The sequence below is a fragment of the Mus musculus genome, chromosome 17 (assembly GCF_000001635.26).
Source record: "Mus musculus strain C57BL/6J chromosome 17, GRCm38.p6 C57BL/6J".
In the NCBI taxonomy this organism is placed as follows: Eukaryota; Metazoa; Chordata; class Mammalia; order Rodentia; family Muridae; genus Mus; species Mus musculus.
The window spans coordinates 25,547,330-25,565,364 of NC_000083.6; the positions used below are offsets into that span (position 1 = coordinate 25,547,330).

The 18,035-nt window shown below is 51.5% G+C and overlaps 1 pseudogene; it reads right to left on the reverse strand.

The window, feature by feature from the left end:
- Positions 1,493 to 2,143, reverse strand: Rpsa-ps6 (ribosomal protein SA, pseudogene 6; annotated as a pseudogene).

Sequence of the window (18,035 nt, forward strand, 5' to 3'; positions counted from 1 at the left end):
AGCCTTTGCCAGGGAGGGTTTCATCATTCCTACAGGTCTGAAAAAAATGGGGTACTTGACATGGCTGTGCCCATCTCAATAACAGAAATTCCCTCAGGACTTCATCTGCTCACCACAGCTCCATCTCTGCTCTCAGACTTATTTCCACCCTCAGTCACATCTTACCCGTGACTCCTTCCCCATCTTCAGCCACATCTCTTCTACCTGCACCTGTCTCTACCCTCCAGCCCAGCTCCACTCTCAGCTCCATCATCAACACCTTCGACCCCATCTCCACCCACTCTCTTCTCCATCCTCTTCCTCCTCTCCACTCAGAGGTGGCTGTGGCTGAGGACAGGTCTCCAGGGTCAGGTGATGCTAGCGGTGCAGTGACAGACCTTGCTCTGGGCTGCAGTGCTGTGATAGACTGGAATTTCTCTCATTTACTTTTGGAAAAACAACTTTAAAAAACAAACAAAACAAAACAAAACAAAACAAAACAAACCATGAAATGCTCACTAATACCTGGAGGAAAGGGAAGCCTCGGGATCAAGCCCGACTGGGAAGGTGAGACACACCCAGTGGCTGGGCAGAGCCGGAGATGAAATTCTCAAAGTGGCAGTCCCACCCTGGGCTGTCCCTCTGGGCCGTCCTCCTCAGAGTTCTAGGGGTGAGGTCTGAACGAGAACTGTGTGTGTCCACCTTTTATGCACAGGTTGAGTCTACACAGCTTAACCATATTCCTATCACCTGAGTCTCCATAAGTGCTAACAGTGAGCAAGCCCAACAGGCAGAGACGCTCCAGAACCCTGGGGGCCTCAGGTCGACAGACCCTCCACCTGCAAGCGTGCCGGTCAGTGGTTTCTGTGTGGTCTTCTGGGCCTGTTGTGACTGTCATAGACTGTCATTCTCTCACTGGGACTAGAGGTCTGGGATTAAATTGTAGGCCAGTCAGTTCCTCCTCAGGCCTCCCTCCTTGTCCTGTGTCCCCACAGGGTCATCCCTGAGCATGCCTGTGTCCCTGTCCTATGAGGACACTGGTCCTGTTGAATGGAGGTCACCTCAGTGGCTTCATGAAGAGCTTCATCTTTTCCCAGGCTGCGTCCCCAAGTATACTCACATTCTGAGTCCTGGGTGGCCAGGGCCAGACCATGAAGGTCTAAGGAGCACCCCAGCCATGACGGCCACAGCAACCACCTCTCCAAGACCAGAGCCTTGGAGTCTTGAGTCTGCTGGCAGTGCTTTTCTTTTCTTAAGTAGAACATTAACATGCCGTTACTGGATTTTATACAAAATCCCTCTCCTAAAATGTGTTCTCAAGCTGAAGTATTCAACACAAGATATAAACTAGTCATTAGACCCCTGGGAAGACCCACTACCACCACCACTCAGGACCTACATCTGTGTACAGGACCCACACTCGTGTACTTATGTCTATTTCACCAGTATCTTTTACTCACAGTGCCCACCCCAAACACCAAACCGGGCACTGTGCTAGAGTAAAAACCTCAAGAGACGGCGTGTGGGAACTGTGTTTTCCTCCCTCCTTTACATTCCCTTTGCCTTTATTCCTCAAAAGAGGAGCTCAGGGCCCCTCAGTGGTGGCCCCAGCCTGCGCTGTGGAGCTGCTGACCAGCCCTCAGTGGCTGGCTGTGCACTCCAGCCTTCATAGGGACCTGCTAGATGGACACAGGACGCAACTGCACACTCTCAGACCAGTCTGTCACCTCTGGCTGAGCAGCAGTGAACTCCATTGGCCCTGAAATTCCTCCTTGGTCACAGCCTTCCCACCAGGAGCCCGCTCCTCCTTCTCAGTCCCCTCTGGGTCTCTGTAGAAGGAAAGATCAGGCATAACCTCCCATGGTGCTAACAGGAGACAGTGTCACCCATGAGGAGTACTTCCGGGGCCAGCATCCATCCCATCAGACCCACTGAGCGAGCTCCCTTGTTGTTGTCTGGGTTGGCAGCATCCCTGCAGTACTGATGAGAATCTGGACTACACAGAACAAGGGTGGGTAGGCTGACGTAAGAGGCCTCCGTGAGGGGTTGGTGATCAGCCCTGGCATCAGTCACCACTAAAAGCCATGGCTCCCTGAAGGCTGCTCAGATCTGGTTCGTAAAGGTCCCCAGCAGGAAGTAGGCAGCAATAGGAGTAGCTCCGGTGATGCCAGCACTCCTCAATGACTGGGTGAGGTACAGGGGAGACGTACAAATGGCCTAGCAGATCCTGGCCCTCCTGCCTATGAAAAGAAGCATTCGGAAAATGCTTCAGATTTTTTTTTTTAAATAAACTAATCAATTTGTTAGTTTTGTTTCTCAAGACAGAATATTGCTATATAGTACAGGGCCTTCAATTTGCAATAGCCCACTTGTTCAAACTGTCTGAGTGCCCTAACATGTCCACTTCCAAATAGGCTTTACTCCGCCAACCCTGCTCCGTCAGGTTCTAGTGTCAGGCCCATGGCCTCTCTGAGCCTCAAGTTTTTCTATCTGCAAAATAGACCTAGCCAGAGTCCCCATTCCAAAGTCAGGAGTGTTGGGATTCATGTGGGTCTAGAAGAGGGTATGCTTCTCATGATAGCCCTACATCTACCCAGTTCTGCTCTGTACTGGGCAGCCTCAGGGGGGCGTGTCACTGTGCCTCCACCTGGCAGCCCCAGCCATGGAGCCTGCCAGAGAAGTCATACCCTCCCTGGGAACCACAGGTCTGGGTTCAATGACTTGCTGGAGGCCCTCGGCCCTTGGGCTCTCAACTGGAGTCTGCCTGCTTTTGGACAAGCAACAGCGGCACAGCCCCTCGGAGACTGGCTGCCATTAATGAAGCCTGACTGCCATCAACTGTGTGCTGAAAGAGGCCATTATGTGGTTGGTCTTTCTAGAGGGAGTATTATTTGCCTTGTACTGCATCCAGGTACAGCTGGGAGAGTGTGTGAGGATGAGGCACGCTGGGATTTTCCTAGGAAAGTGGCCTGCAGTCTCCGTAGCCCCTCAGAGTAAGATCTTGGCTCCTGACCCAGAAAGCCAGTGCAGGCCCCTCCTGAACTCTGGATCCAGGCAGTGCTTTCCCCAAAGTTTGGAAAATGTATCTGGCATATGGTGGTGGTGGTGGTGGTGGTGGTGGTGGTGGTGGTGGTGGTGGTGGTGGTGGTGGTGGTGGTGAGGTGGCAGAGCCATGCTAAGTGAGTAAATGAGGGTGTGCAGAACTCAAGGCCGGGACCCGTGTTATATAAGCCAGAAGCAGAGGGCTGGGGCCTAGATCCACGCTATCTTTATACTCAAATCCACAGTTCTTGGTGCCTGCACAGGCCCACTGCATTGGGCTCATCAGGGTGTTCTCAGGCAGCCGTCCACCCAAGACCTAGCTTCTCCAGACCCACCTGGCCCAGCTCTGGTGAGAGATTTGCTACTTCTGCCTGGGAAGACTCAGCCCTGCTCACTGTTTAAATAAGCATCTCACAGCTCCAGTGAGGACCAACCCTGGATGAGGTGTTCACCCACGCCCCAGCATCATCCACGCCCCAGCAAGATGCCGGCGGGACCACTTTGTCCCTGAACTCTTGGGTAAGATCAGGTGGCTCTGTGACCACTAGTGTTCAGATGGGCCTTGAACTTTATTGAGGTGAAAGGCAAGACAGACAGACAGACAGACAGACACGCACACACACCTTCTTTCCCCCCCTTTCTTTTTATTCTGGGATTGAACTCGGGTCCTTGTGCTTGCTAGTCAAGCATTCTACAACTGAGCCACATCCTTAGCCCCTCTTTTTTATCTTTGCTTTATTTTATTCTACTTATTTCGAGTACATGTGCACATTTGGATGTATATGCATGTATGTATGTCAATACACATATGTATGTGTGCATTTATACACAGAAGCCACAGGCTGATGTTGGATGTTTCCTTCAATCACTCTCAGTCTTTCCCTTTTCACAATTAAAAATATCTCTTAAGAGACCATATGCCTTGTTCAGAGTATGAAGGTCAGAGAACAACCGATGGAGATGCGTTCTTTCCCTCCTCCATGTGGATTCTGCGGATCGAATTCATGTCATCAAGCTTGGTGGCAAGTACCTTTACCCACTGATCACCATGTCAGATCCACCTCATTTTTTGAGACAGTGTTTCACTGAGCTTGGAGAGTCCTGGTTGAGCAGACTGGCGAATTAGGAAGTGCAAGGATCTGGCTGCTTCCCCAGTCCCGGGATTCCAGCATGAATCACCATGCCTTGGGTCAGTGAGAGGGATCCAGACTTCACACTTGTGCAGCGAGTACCTCATCAACTGAGACAGCTCTCTAGCCCCTTGCCTTTACTTTGAGCCGGGTCTCACTACGTTGGTTCAAGGGCTGACCTTGAACCTCCGATCCTCCTACTTCGGTCTCGTAAATATTGGGATCAGAGGCCTACACCTCATCTTAAACTGAGAGAGCCAGTAGCATTTCTGCCATTCCTAATGTCGTGTGATCACCACCACAGGGGAGTCACGGAACTTTCTCTTGACCTCAAAGACAGCCCATGTCCCTTAGCTGTCCATTCCCAACTGCTAGTGACCTCTGACCTGCATCTGCCTGTCTGCATCTGTTTGTTTGTTTGTCTTTGCAAGAACGGGGGACTGAACCCTGGGCTGTACAGATACTAAGTGTTCTACCACAGAACCATAACCCTGCTCAGGTCCTGCCTCTTTCCACCAGCCTGTCCGGGACGTTGGGCATAGAGGGAACCATAGCATTCGTCCTGTAGTCTGGCTTCCTGCATCCATGTTCTTGAAGCTGATCTATGTTGCGGAGCATGTTGGTGCTCTGTTCCTTTTCATGACAGAGTAAGCTTTCCTACTTGTCCATTCAGCCATTGATGATTGTTAGGGGTTGCCTTCACTGTGAGACTCTCAGGTAAAGGGTTTGTCTGAAGGGCTTGTCAGCTGTCTCTGTCTGCACCCTAAGCGGCTGGTCCCACACAGTGTCTTCTGAGTTACCTCCATGATTTGGGATACCCTTTCTCCAAGGATGCAGACACCCTGAGAGGGAGAATGCCTTTATCAACAGGTTTCCACTTGTATGTCTCTGTCACCCCTCATCTCTTGATCACCTGAGAACTGTTCCCCTCAAACTCTGGTGACAGACCCTGGGGACAACAGGGGATTCAGCCATACCATTCACCATGACATTGCTTCCTAAGGTGCCTGTGGAGCTAAAGAGGTGGCAGAGATCCAATCTGTGGATGCCAGCCAGAATGAACCCACTTAGCCCTAGGTGCAATCAGATGGCCACCCAATACTAGCCGTGGAAAGACACATGGAGTCCTGAAGGGGAATACTCTTTAGAAGGTATCTAAGTGGATTCAGGAGTTCAGGAGTAGGAAGTTTGTCAGGGTCCCTATGACTAAGCAGGGTCGGTGTCAGCCCTCAGAGGTCACTTGTGGTCAGCCTATTCTACTTGGCCCTGCGACTCTGCCTTACCTTCTTGACTGTTTCCTTATGAGGTCAGGCTGTGTGTGCTAAAGATCGTGGAGCTAAAGAAAGCTAAGAAAGACCCAAGGTGTGTCCATGTGGGCACCCCTGGATCCCTGCTTAGAAAGACGGTGTTAGCTTTTTTTTTTTTTTTTTTTTTTTTTTTTTTTTTTGTTCCTGTGATTAAACATCTGAAGGAAAAAACTGAAATGGAGGGAAGATTTGCTATTAGTTCACGGTTTCAGAGTTAGTCCTTAGTCATCGGATTCATTGCTTCTGGGTTTGAGATGAGGCTTGACATTCCTGTGAGGAGCACGGAGCAAAGCTACAGTCCTCGTGGTAGCAGAGAAAGAGAGGTAGGGATCACAAACAAGACAGAGTCCTCAAGGCTACATTCCTGGGGACCACTTTGCCAATCAGGCCTAGTTTCCCAGTAAAGCCATCAGTCAGTGACAAATCAGTCAATGGATTAATCTACACATGCGATCAGAGCCCTGGCGATCCAGTCACCTCCCTAAGCCCATCACGTGGCCACGAACTCGCAGCAGGACCTTGTTGTGGGTTCAGTTGGAGTAGGATCTCTATATGGGCTGTTCTTGCATTATCTGGGTTAGCCCATAACCCAGTGACTGTGACCTCATAACGGAAGATAAAGTGAGATTTGGGGAACAGAGAGACGCAAGAGAGTCTGTGAAGATGGAGGCAGAGACCAAACAGACACCACCACAAACATGGGGACCTGGAGCTCCCAAGGAGCTGGAGAACATGGAAGGACCTCCTGGTTCCTCTAGATGGAGTCTTGTCCTGCCCTTGTCTTGGTTGTGGACTTCTGGGCCTCAAACCGAGGTACAAAGTGTGTAAGTTGTTTTATACCAGCAGCTCATAGTACTCAGCTCTTCTGGTGGAGATTAGAATAGACAGGAAAGACTGGCTCTTCCTCCCAGAAGCCATCGGTGCTGGATGCCAACCTGCTGCACTACATATGGGTCCAGAACCTCCCCCAACCCAGGCTAGCTGGGTCCCCAGGTCAAGGTTCCAGGCAGGAAAAGAGTGCTCTTCTAGGTCCTACCTGCCCTGGGGAGCAGACTGCAGGAACTGAAGGAGTGGCACCTCCCAAGCCTTAAAGCTGAGGTGGGGTGTTACAGTCTGGGCCTGGAGAGGGTGACAAGCCTTGGACTCTCTGGGTCTCAGCTCAGAAAGCCCTCAGGAAACATGGTCCCAATACCCTTTACAGCCACACACCTGCCCTCCTCATCTCCTGGAGATATCAGGGTTAAAGACTTTACGGCCCCAAATAGTTTGGGTTCACTGGTCTTAAATAGCACAGTGCTGTGTGTTGGAGACCTGGGGCTTTCCCTGCCAACCCCATCCCATGGAGTCGCTGACACCCTGTTCACAAGTAGCCCTCACTGTACAAAAAAACTAAGATGAAAGGCACATCGGAAGGATACTATAAGTTTGAGGCCATCCTGGCCTTCAGAGTGAGTTGAAAACCAACTTTGATTATAGAGCCCAATTTTTATTTCAGAATTTTTTTAAAGGAGGAGGCTAGGAATTGGGAGAGAACTTATCAAGCCTCCAGAAAGCCCTAGGCTGGATTCCCAGCATCGTGTAAAACTAGAGTGAATGTGCATGCCTGCAATCCCAGCACTGGAGAGAGAGAGGGAGGAGGAGCAACGTTCAAAATGAAACGTTTTTTTGGTTCAGTGGGGTCAGGTTGTGGTAGCGCACACTTTTTATCCCAGCACTTGGGAGGCAGAGGCAGGCGGATCTCTGAGTTCAAGGCCAGCCTGGTCTACAGAGTGAGTTTCAGGACAGCCAGGGCTACACAGAGAAACCCTGTCTTGAAAACCAAATTAATTAAAATAAAAACATAAACCCCCAGATGGGATGCAGGAAGGAAGGCTCAGTGGTTAAGGGCACTTATTGTTCTTTCAGAGAACCTGAGCTTAGTTCCCAGTGCTCTACCAGGCAGCTCACCTCCATAGGGTCACGCTTGAGCATGTACACAAACACACATATGCACACATATGCATACACCTGCACACATACATGTCTGCATATGCACACAACCAATTTTCTTTTACTTTAAAAAATAAATTCAAGATCATCCTTGGTTAACTAATAAGTTCAAGGTCAGCCTGGGCTACATGTGACCCTCTTTGTTTGTTTGTTTGCTTGGAGTTTTTTGTTTCTTTTTCAAGTCAGGGTTTCTCTCTGTGTAGCCCTGGCTGTCCTGGAACTTGCTCTGTAGACCAGGCTGGCCTCGAACTCAGAGATCCACCTATCTCTGCCTCCTGAGCGCACTAAAGGCATGCACCACAACTACCTAGTGACCCTGCCTTGAACAAAGGAAAAAAAAAAGTAAAGCAAACAGAAACAAACACTCTCCAATGGCTGTCAGGTATTGCCACCTGCTCCTAGGCACTTCATCTATGGGAGGCTGAAGTATGTAGCCTTCTCCCCCCAAGCTGTCCCTAACTCAGCCGATTTTCTCACTAGCATGTGGGGAAAGGGGAAGTCCTCCCAGAAGAAACAGCATCTGTCCAGAGCAGCTTGTGGAGTCTGGGTTAAAAGCCTTTGGGAAGGAAGCTCCAGGACAGGAAATGTGGTTTTGATTTTCCAGAGCAGCCTGAGGCAGACTCAGCAGGTCTGATCTTGTGTTTCCCCCAGGACTGGCGAGCGCCAATCCTGAGATCAGGACACTGGGGAGCAGTGGCCTGGTCCTACAACAAAAAAAGGTGCTTCCCCTACTGGCCCCAGACAGAACCAGACTCAGCTGTCAGAGCTCAGATGGTCCATGATTAAGGTCACTACACGGACAGAAAAGGAGAAGCTCAGAACTGAGCCATGTCCTGATAGAAGCTGGGAACACATTCCATCCTGGGGCCTTTCTAACCCTTGGATAAAGAGGATGCTGAGCTGAGCTGAAATCCTGGGTCCAGCACATGTTTGGTTCACTCTGTATCTACCTTTTAGCCTCAGGACTCACATCTGGCTTGTCACTTATAAGGGTTCTCTGAGAAGGGCATTCTGCACTCTGTCCCCAGGCCTTGTCCTGAACCCTGGGGCCAGGAAGACAGCAATGTTTTCCTCTGTGCTCCTGGCAAGGACCCACAGGACTTACGCTGCTGCTGCTCGTGGGAGGAGGCAGGAGTCATGATTTGAACCCTTAGGTCCCGGTGAGCCCTGCTCAGTAGCTCAGTACTTAGCACACTCTTTGCTCTGTTTCCTAGTGCTGTCCACTCTCCACGACTTGTCAGGGCTCAGCCAATCTGAGCGGCTTGCTCAGAGCTGTGGTTGGGCTAAGACTATCATTTCGCTGTGGACAGTCTCCCTCTGGTTGCCTCAAGCAGGGTTACTTGATGCCCACTTCCTAAGCTGAGAACTCTGTCTGAGCTGTTCCGTGGATGCCCAGCCCTAGTTCACAGAAAAGAACTCCGTCCATCTACCCTTGCAGCTAAACTCTAGCTCCCACAGATCCCCCGGGGGTTGGGGGGTGCAGCCTGAAGACTCCAGCTTCACAGACTAAGAACCAAGGAGGATTCATAGTCGGCTCCTCGGGCTTCATGCAAATGAGCCCGCTCAGCCTGTTTTGTAACCAGAAGGCACAAAGACACTGAGGCAGGGAGCGGCAGCGCCCACACGTAGATCTGCGCGCCCGCTGCCTCCCACGGGCCCTGCGGAATTAGCTCGAGTATGGGAGGAACAGGTGACAGGGCGGGCGCCCTCTTTGAGGGGAGTCAGCTCCTCCAAAATCTCCAGGGTGTGCGGAACGGGAGGCGGGGGCGGGGGCTGCGAGACCCTATCAAATAATTGAAGTGTAATTTGTCTCCTTTTCAAAGGAGACAGAGCTGGCTCGGTCCCTGCTTCACAGTATGACTTTTCTGCCAGATGGGCGCAGGACGCCCACCTCTGCCGCCACCGTTACAGTTTCTGTCTTCCTCTGGCGACAGAACCGCTAACTCCCCCGACACCCCATGCATTCCTGAGGAGATGAAAAATGCCTCGCTCAGCCTGGGCCTGCAGAGGGCTGCCTGTGACATCCATTCTCGCCTGAGGCTGGGGAAGCAGGGAATGGTGTTTAATGAAAGGAAATGCCCTAGCCGGCAGCTTCCTGCTCTGGCTGCTTAGTGTCCCGTCTCTGCAGCGCCCTATCCCTGCAGCGCCCGCCAGTCCTAGCTGCCTCTTGCACCTGGACACGGAGGAGGACAGCTACCAGATGCATGTCCAGAGGTCTGCATTTGAGGAAGCCTCATGAACAAGGGTGTTTTCATAAGGTGGCACACAGGCCTTTCTGTCAGGGCTCAGGGGACAGAGAGATGCTCAGGGTCTCAGCATAGTCCTTTTAAGGCCGTCCTGCCAAGGGGAGACAGGCATGCTGGAGGGGGAAGGAGCCCAAGGACATCCGCAAGGAACCTTCTTGTGAACACAGGCACACATTTCAACTGGGAGTGATATTGTTAGAGCACAAGGTCGCTTAGAAACGATTTCACCACATTACATCCTGCCCGGAGGAGGAGGCTCTCTCTGCTCGCCCTCATCCCTGCCCATGTGGAACATCCTAAGATGTTCCTCCTCATTTTCTGCCTTGTTTGAGGCAAGGTCTCCTCCTAACACATGCTACTGTACCAGGCTTTGTGTAGGTCCTAGAGATCTGAATTCTGATTTTCATGCCTGTGTGACAAACATCTAATTCATGGAGGCATCTTCCCGGCCATGTTTGTTTGTTTGTTTGTTTGTTTGTTTTTGTCGTCTAAACTTGCCTGAAAGGGCTGGTGGCATGTCTTTATAAAGGAAAGGGGTTTGGCAGAACCCTCCATAATTTCTTGGTAGCTCATGGCTGTCACCGACTCTTTTGTATTAAACATCTTGGCAATGTGCCAGCTAAGCAGGTCATCCCATATACATATTATGGGATATGGATGCCACCTGTGTCCCAGCACAGAGCTCGCCTCAGATGACAGACACCTGCCAGGCCTTCTTCGCTTCCTTTCCTGTTCTAGTTTGTTATATATTATTATGATAAACACCATGACCAAAAGCAGCTTGGGGAGAAAAGGGTTTATTTCATCTTACAGCCCACCACGAAGGGAAGGCAGGGCGGGAACCTGGAAGCAGGTACCTGGAGACAGGAGCTGAAGCAGAGGCCATGAAGAAATGTTGCTTAACTTACAGGCTCCTTCCTTGTGACCCACTCAGCCTGCTTTTTAAGTTATTTCTTTTTTGTTGTTGTTGTTGTTTTTGTTTTTCAAGACAGGGTTTCTCTGTATAGCCCTGGCTGTCCTGGAACTCATTCTGTAGACCAGGCTAGCCTTGAACTCAGAAATCCACCTGCCTCTGCCTCCCGAGTGCTGGGATTAAAGGCGTGTGCCACCACCGCCCGGCCAGCCTGCTTTTTAAATTCAACTCAGGACCGCTTGCCATGAGTAGCACCAACCGCAGTGAGCTGGCCCTTCCATACCAATCACTAACCAACCCCACAGATCTGATCACAAGTCAATCCAATGGAGGTATCTTCTCAATTGAAGTTTCCTCTGTCTAGATGACTCGAGCTCATGTCAGGTCCAGATGAGGGACAGACAGCAAGCACTCAGTGGAAACCTCCCAGAGAACTATGACTTTCTCAAGCCTTCCAACCATGTCAGGGCCTTGTCCCTATGGTGTCTTGCACTTGTCCCATCACACTGTTTCCTGCTGGACTGAGAGAGTGCAGAAGAGAATCTGTCTTCTTCTCCTTTAAAGTCCAGTGCTTGAAACTCAATGGATGGATGCATGCATGCATACATGGAAGGATGGATTTATGGATGGATGGAAGCATGCATGGAAGGATAGATGCATGGATGGATGAGTGGATGGGCACATGGATCCACGAATGGTGGAGATGTAGATGGGACGATAATGAGTAAATGCATGAATGGATGCATGGATGCATGGATGGATGCATACATGGATGGATGTGATGAATGGATGAATAGATAGATAGATAGATGTGATGGATGCATGGATGAATGGACAGATGCATGTATGCATCCATGCATAGAAGGATGGATGCATGTATGTATAGTAGAGATATAGATGAATGGGTGGATGGATGGATGGATGGATGGGTGGATGGATGGATGGCATATGGTGGGAAGTGGTTGGTTGGGTGAATGGAAAGATGTATAGATAGTGGGATAGGTGAGCAGATGGGCGATGGATTAATTAGAAGGGGTAAATGGTGGGAAGGTGAATAGATGGTAGATAGATAGATAGATAGATAGATAATGGGTGATTAATGAATGGATAGATGGATGGATGAAGGGAAGTGGACTGTGGCAGAATAGACATATGGAGTAAAAAAATGACCCTGTAAATGTTAAATCCTTGCTTATCACACGCTGGTGCAGTTTCTGTTTCTAAGGCTGAATGAAAACTCTGGGCGGTGTCTAGTGAGTGCTCCTTACGAAACCCCGCTCTAAGCCTCTGAGCCCAACACACCTCCTGGGCACCATCCTTGGGGAACAGATGTCAACCTTCCCATTTTACAGATGAAGCTCAAGAAACCACCAGTAGCTTCTCCACAGCCAACCATGTTTGGAGGTTAGCAGGAGCTCCAAGCATCTCGGTCTCTCCCTGCCGAGGTGATCAGACTTCACATGCATCCCAGAGACGTTCTAAACCTCCTCAACACCTCTCTTCCTGTTGGGGAGCAGCTAAAGCTAGGGTCCCCAAGCATTAGCCTACCTCACCCCTGCTTATGCTGTTAGTAAATACATTTCTTGGATGAACTGAGTGGCCCCAGGAACTGGGAGAGAAGGCAGACAAGGGCACTATGTCACATTGCAGTTGGTCTACAGAATACCCTGAGAAGAGCAACTTAAGGGAGAAAGATTCTAGCTCAGCTCACAGTTTGGGGGAAGCTGGCCATAGGCAGGGGAGGCAGAGCGGTAGGACTTTGAGGCAGCTGGGCAAATCACAGCAGTGGTAAGGAACCGTGACTGCTGGGATCTGTTTGATCTTGCTCCTTTTCACACAGTCCAGGACCAAAGCACAGGGCCACCCATTTTAGAGTGGGTCTGTTCCCATTAATTAACTTAATCATGATAATCCCTCACAGGCAAGCCCGGAGGCTAACATAATCTAAATAATCTCTCATGGGTGTTCCTGGACAATTGCCTCCTAGAGGGTTCCAGATCTTGTCAAGTTGACAACCAATACTAATCACCACAGACACCTCAAGGGGATAATGTGGAGGGTCCCAGGACCTCCTCTGCCTCGAACACAGAAGAGCAAAGGAGATGAACTTCCTCATCAGGTGTCACATGTCGAAAGTAATGAAACAATTCCACGCAGTGCCCAGTGTCCTGCTATGAGAACGGATTGGGAGGTGGGTGGAGGATGGACAGATGATGTCTCCTTAACCTGGAAACAGGTCTGGCTACTGCTCCAGTTGGAACAAAGTGGGGCTGTACCTCCTGCCTGTCCCCCAGGGTCCTCCAGTGCCTGCCCCCCGAAGGGTCCTTAACTGCCTGCCTGTCCCCAGGGTCCTCCACTGCCTGCCTATCCCCCAGGGTCCTCCACTGCCTGCCTGTCCCCCAGAGTCCTCCAGTGCTTGCCCCCAGGGTCCTCCAGTGCCTGCCCCCAGGGTCCTCCACTGCCTGCCTGTCCCCCAGAGTCCTCCAGTGCTTGCCCCCAGGGTCCTCCAGTGCCTGCCCCCAGGGTCCTCCACTGCCTGCCTGTCCCCCGGAATCCTCCAGTGCCTGCCTCCAGGGTCCTCCACTGCCTGCCTGTCCCCCAGAGTCCTCCAGTGCCTGCCCCAGGGTCCTCCAGTGCCTGCCTGTCCCCCAGGGTCCTCCAGTGCCTGCCTACCCCCAGGGTCCTCCAGTGCCTGCCCCCAGGGTCCTCCACTGCCTGCCTGTCCCCCAGAATCCTCCAGTGCCTGCCCCCAGGGTGCTCCAGTGCCTGCCTGTCCCCCAGGGTCCTCCAGTGCCTGCCCCCAGGGTCCTCCAGTGCCTGCCTCTGTCTACGCTTGGGGATGGTCTCCAGGCAGGGCAGTTCCTCCCACACAACCTTGTTGTTCCTGGTGTTCCAGGGACAGATCTTGGCAGCTGTGCTTTCATAGATAAAAGTCCATGGTGGCTGCTGGCCTCGTCCATGCCCCCGACTCCTAGCTGATGAGAGGAGGCAGCACAGCCTTGGGGAAGGTGTGCTTTAAAACAGAGGCTGGGTGCAGCAAAGCTGGAGGGTGACATCATCTTCCCCAGGAATGGCTGCTGACTGACAGGCTGACTTACCCTGTTTGGGTTCTGACATCATCGGCAGGCAAGCAGGGAAGGTCTTTCTTCAAACTAGTCTGGGGTTTTACAACTCCCTCCCAGACCTGCAGGTCAGGGAAGCAAACAAGAATACACCTAATAATTGGAACCCCGGTGGTTCTCATGGAGGTTGAGAGGATAGACACTGAATCAGAGACTGGGCCAGCTGAACCTCCTGTTGGCCCGAGGTTGCGGGCAGCAGGACCTAACTGTGAGCTTCTTATTTGGCCTGCATCTCTGCTCCTATTTTGAGCTGGACTCATCCATTCTGGACACTTGGTGATCCCTGGCAAGAACAGCAACCTGCAGGGAACTCAAATTTTCTGAGTTGTGAGAGCTCGGCTGTGTTTTCTGGTGATGTTTTGAATGACAAAGCCAGCAGCAGCCAAGGCTGGCTCCCCCCTCCTGTGCTGTCCCATCTCTCTCCTCCGGCCCCATCTAGTTCTTGTAATATAAGGAGCACCATCCATGTACCCACACTGCATCTGACTCCCTAATCCAGGAAGGAAAGCTCGAAGGACAGAACCTTCTTCCCAAGACCCCTTCTGGTTCCAAACACAGACATTAGTACCTAATTTTATTCATCCATCCAACTCTCTCTCCCCGCTATCCAGATCACCAGGGGCCTGTGTCTGCCCAGCCCATAATGGCAGCCACAGTGCTGTCCACCGGGGCCCACTGGTCCTGCATACAAAGCACCCGGCTGGCCATTATCATTCCGGGGCGGAACTCCGCTTGGCCTGTGTCTCATCGGTCACTCAGCAGCCCTTAATGACCTGTCAGTTCCTTGGCCTGCCATTTTCTGTCTAATTAATTCTTTTATTGTGCACCGGATAAAGAAAGACAAAGGCTTTGCCAGCAATAATGATTCATTAAAATGCAGTGCCTTCCCAGCTCCTGGCCCGGCACCAGCCGCTCAACCCAATGTGGGCATGGTTGCCTGCGCCCCTTAACCCTTTACAAGGTCCTCTGGGCTAGACATCCCAGAAAATCTAGAAGTGAGCTAGTCCAAGAACCTGGTGTGGGAGGGTCTCCTGAAAGATGAACGCTTTGCCAGGATTTCTCTAGGGGGCCCAGATGTACATTTGAGGATCTAGGCCCTTGGCCCCTACATACAAACTGAAGGGGACCCACCTAGATTCCAACCCCTATCTCATGGTGAAGAAAAGAGGGTTAGGGGAACAGAAATGCTTGTAGAGGGACATCTGATACCGGACAAGGATCCAGACACATGTGCCCTTGAGATTGGGTCAAGAAGAAAGGAAGGCGCTACACAGAGGTCAGCCAGTGGCCAATGGCTTGGCTAGCTAATTCTCCCAGGATTTCAGTGAGCTTGTCAGCATTCCATAGGCATGGGGGAAACTGGTAAATGGCAGCTTCTCTAACCACTGTGCAATCCTGCCTCCCCACAGGAAGCTGGTCATATGCCTGGATGCTGGGAGGGAGGGGGCGTCTGAGGGGTCGGGGGAGAAGAGGCTCTTGAGGGGTATCTGGGCTTCAGTTCTGGGAAAAGGCAGAGAGGAAAAAGTGAAGGCTGTTTCCATGACCAAAAAGATTCTCAAGAGGTTTGAGGGAGTGACGATCCCTCTGATAGTCACTGTTGGGTGTCTGCACAGTGTGCTGAGCCACAGGCAAGTCCTATTCACAGTGAGTACCCCGCACTCCCAAGCAGCATTCTCAGCCCGGTGTGGTGGCACACACCGAGGAGACAGAGGCAGGGTGGTCTGAGTTCGAGGTTAACCTGGTCTCCATAGTGAGTACCAAAGCCATGTAGAGAGAGACCCTGTTGATAGATAGATAGATAGATAGATAGATAGATAGATAGATAGATAGATACCAGAGCCATGTAGAGAGAAGCCCTGTCTCAAGAAAGAAAGAAAAAAAAAGAAAGAGAGAGAGAGAGAAAGAAAGAAAGAAAGAAAGAAAGAAAGAAAGAAAGAAAGAAAGAACGGAAGGAAGCAAGGAAGAAAGAGAGAAAGAGAGAAAGCCATTGCCAGTCACAGCTGAGGAGCTCTGAGGGACTTAGGGTTGGGAGAGAAGAGGCATGCAGTCGTACACGGCTGTGCTTTGGATGCCTCTCATATACAGGCAGCACAACCCCTGGACACCCATGATGTACAGAGGCCCCAAAGTTGTGAAGGTTTCAGTCCAAATGGCCTTGGGTTACAGGATACCCTAAGAATCAAAATTTGGTATATGTTGCGGGGAGGGGGTGACTAACATCCCTTTGTTGACCAAAACCCCTGGAAATATCAGGGCACCCAGTGGGAAGTCTCCTGGCTGGGGGACAAGGTGACTGGGAGCCACCAGCCCAATCAGTGGCAATGCCGGGCTGCAAAGCCAGTACCAGATGGCCTTACTAGGTGATGAAGGCCACCTTACGTGCCACTAGCATAAAAAGGGACAGACAGCATGAGGTCCTAGCCAACCCTCCTCCCTCAGGACAGTTATTTGCCTGGATGCCAGACAAGGGCAATTTATCTCCTTGTCTTAAGAGTCACACTGGGCCTAGTAACACTGGGAGACTGGAGATAATGCTGGTTCACAGCCTACAGATGAGTGTCCATATCTGTCCAGTGCCTGGCAGCTGGGACATCACCTCCCAAGAGTACACTGGGGCCCAATGCCACTGACAGCAGCCACAGCAAATGTGAGGTGGGCAGAGAGGCTCAGTCCTTGGCAGGGCTGGAGTCCCTTGACATGAGGTCAGACACTGGGAAGGAAAGGTGGGGGTAGAGACCCCAGGCCAGGACTGTGCACCTCTGGTAACCACTCTCTGTGCTGAGCCTTAACTGAGGCCATAGGATACAGCATGTTGAATATCCAAACTGACTGGGAGAGTCGGTAAAGATAGGGAGTGCCCGGAGGACACACAGTTACTGATAGCCAGGATGGACATGAACTTGACCAAATAGATACCAGCTCCCAAGAGCTGATACTACACCAAGAAGATCAGTAGGGAATGGAGGGGGCTTTTTCCAGTCTCTCGGATGCTGGGGCAGACAAGACCGTTACTCCCTTTCTGTTGAACAGAGGTTAGCTCTGACCTCCACTGAGGTCAGAGCTAACATTGTATTAGGTCAAGAAATGAAGAGGAGGGACTTTCTGCCAACTTGCCCCTGGGATGGGCTAACAGGATGGGTGCTCTCTGAGAGAACAGGACTCTAAAGCTTGGACTCAGGGCGAAGCTGGCCAGGGAACTACTTTTAGACTGAAGTTCTCAGGAGACACCAGACAATCTCTTCTTATGGGCCAGCACATCAGAACTCCTTCCTCTCCAAGCTGTCTGTCCCAGTCCCAGCACCAGCACCGGGAGTCTCCCAAGATGGATGACCTTGGAAGGTTCCGCCTCTGAAAGCCCCAGGAGTTGAGGTGGAAGCAGGCAGGGAGGTACAAAGTACAGAGAATCTACAAGAATAAAGTTGGGGTAGCCAGGCCAGGACACTGGTGCCCCACGTCATGATGCTCAGATACAAGAGGTTCTCAGGAAGCAACACCCAGTATCAGGGCTGGCTGGCAAGACAGAAGGGCCCTGGGTCCCAGGAGTTAATACTCAGGAGGCTTGCCAAGTTCCAACAGAACTGGCAGGGCCACCCGGCCCTTGGGAACCTGGCAAGCCCCAAAGCTAATCCTAACCAAGCAGCAGGGCTTCACGGCTTTGTCAGTGAGCCGGGAACCTGGGGTTCTCCTTGGTCTGGGGTGTCAATGAGAGAACTCTGGGGGCCATATGGATTCAGACAACCCTTGGCTGGATGCAGGACTGGCAGGGTTTGGGTCTACATGGACAGTAGCCTTCGAAGACATCAGCCATCCATGAACCTGGTTCTCACAGCACCATCCTCAGAATCCCCTACACCTGGAAGCTTGGCACACTCAGACCTTACGAGCTCTTATAAACCCAAGTGACTTTCTGAATGCTGGTCTTAGCAGGCTCTAGAGTCAAGCTTCTTAAACTGGGGCAGTAATAAATTAACACACACACACACACACACACACACACACCACACACACACACACACACACACACCACACACACACACACACACACCACACACACACACACCACACACACACACACACACACACACACACCAAACACACACACACACACACACACACACACCACACACACACCACACACACACACACACACCACACACACACCACACACACACACACCACACCACCCACACACACACACTGTGGCTCTAGAGAGACATGGCTACCCCACTCCCAGACCAAGACTGAAGTCTACATAGCTGAGATGAAGCCAGCTCTGGCAGCCCCTGCTAGCCACATGCACCCGGGAG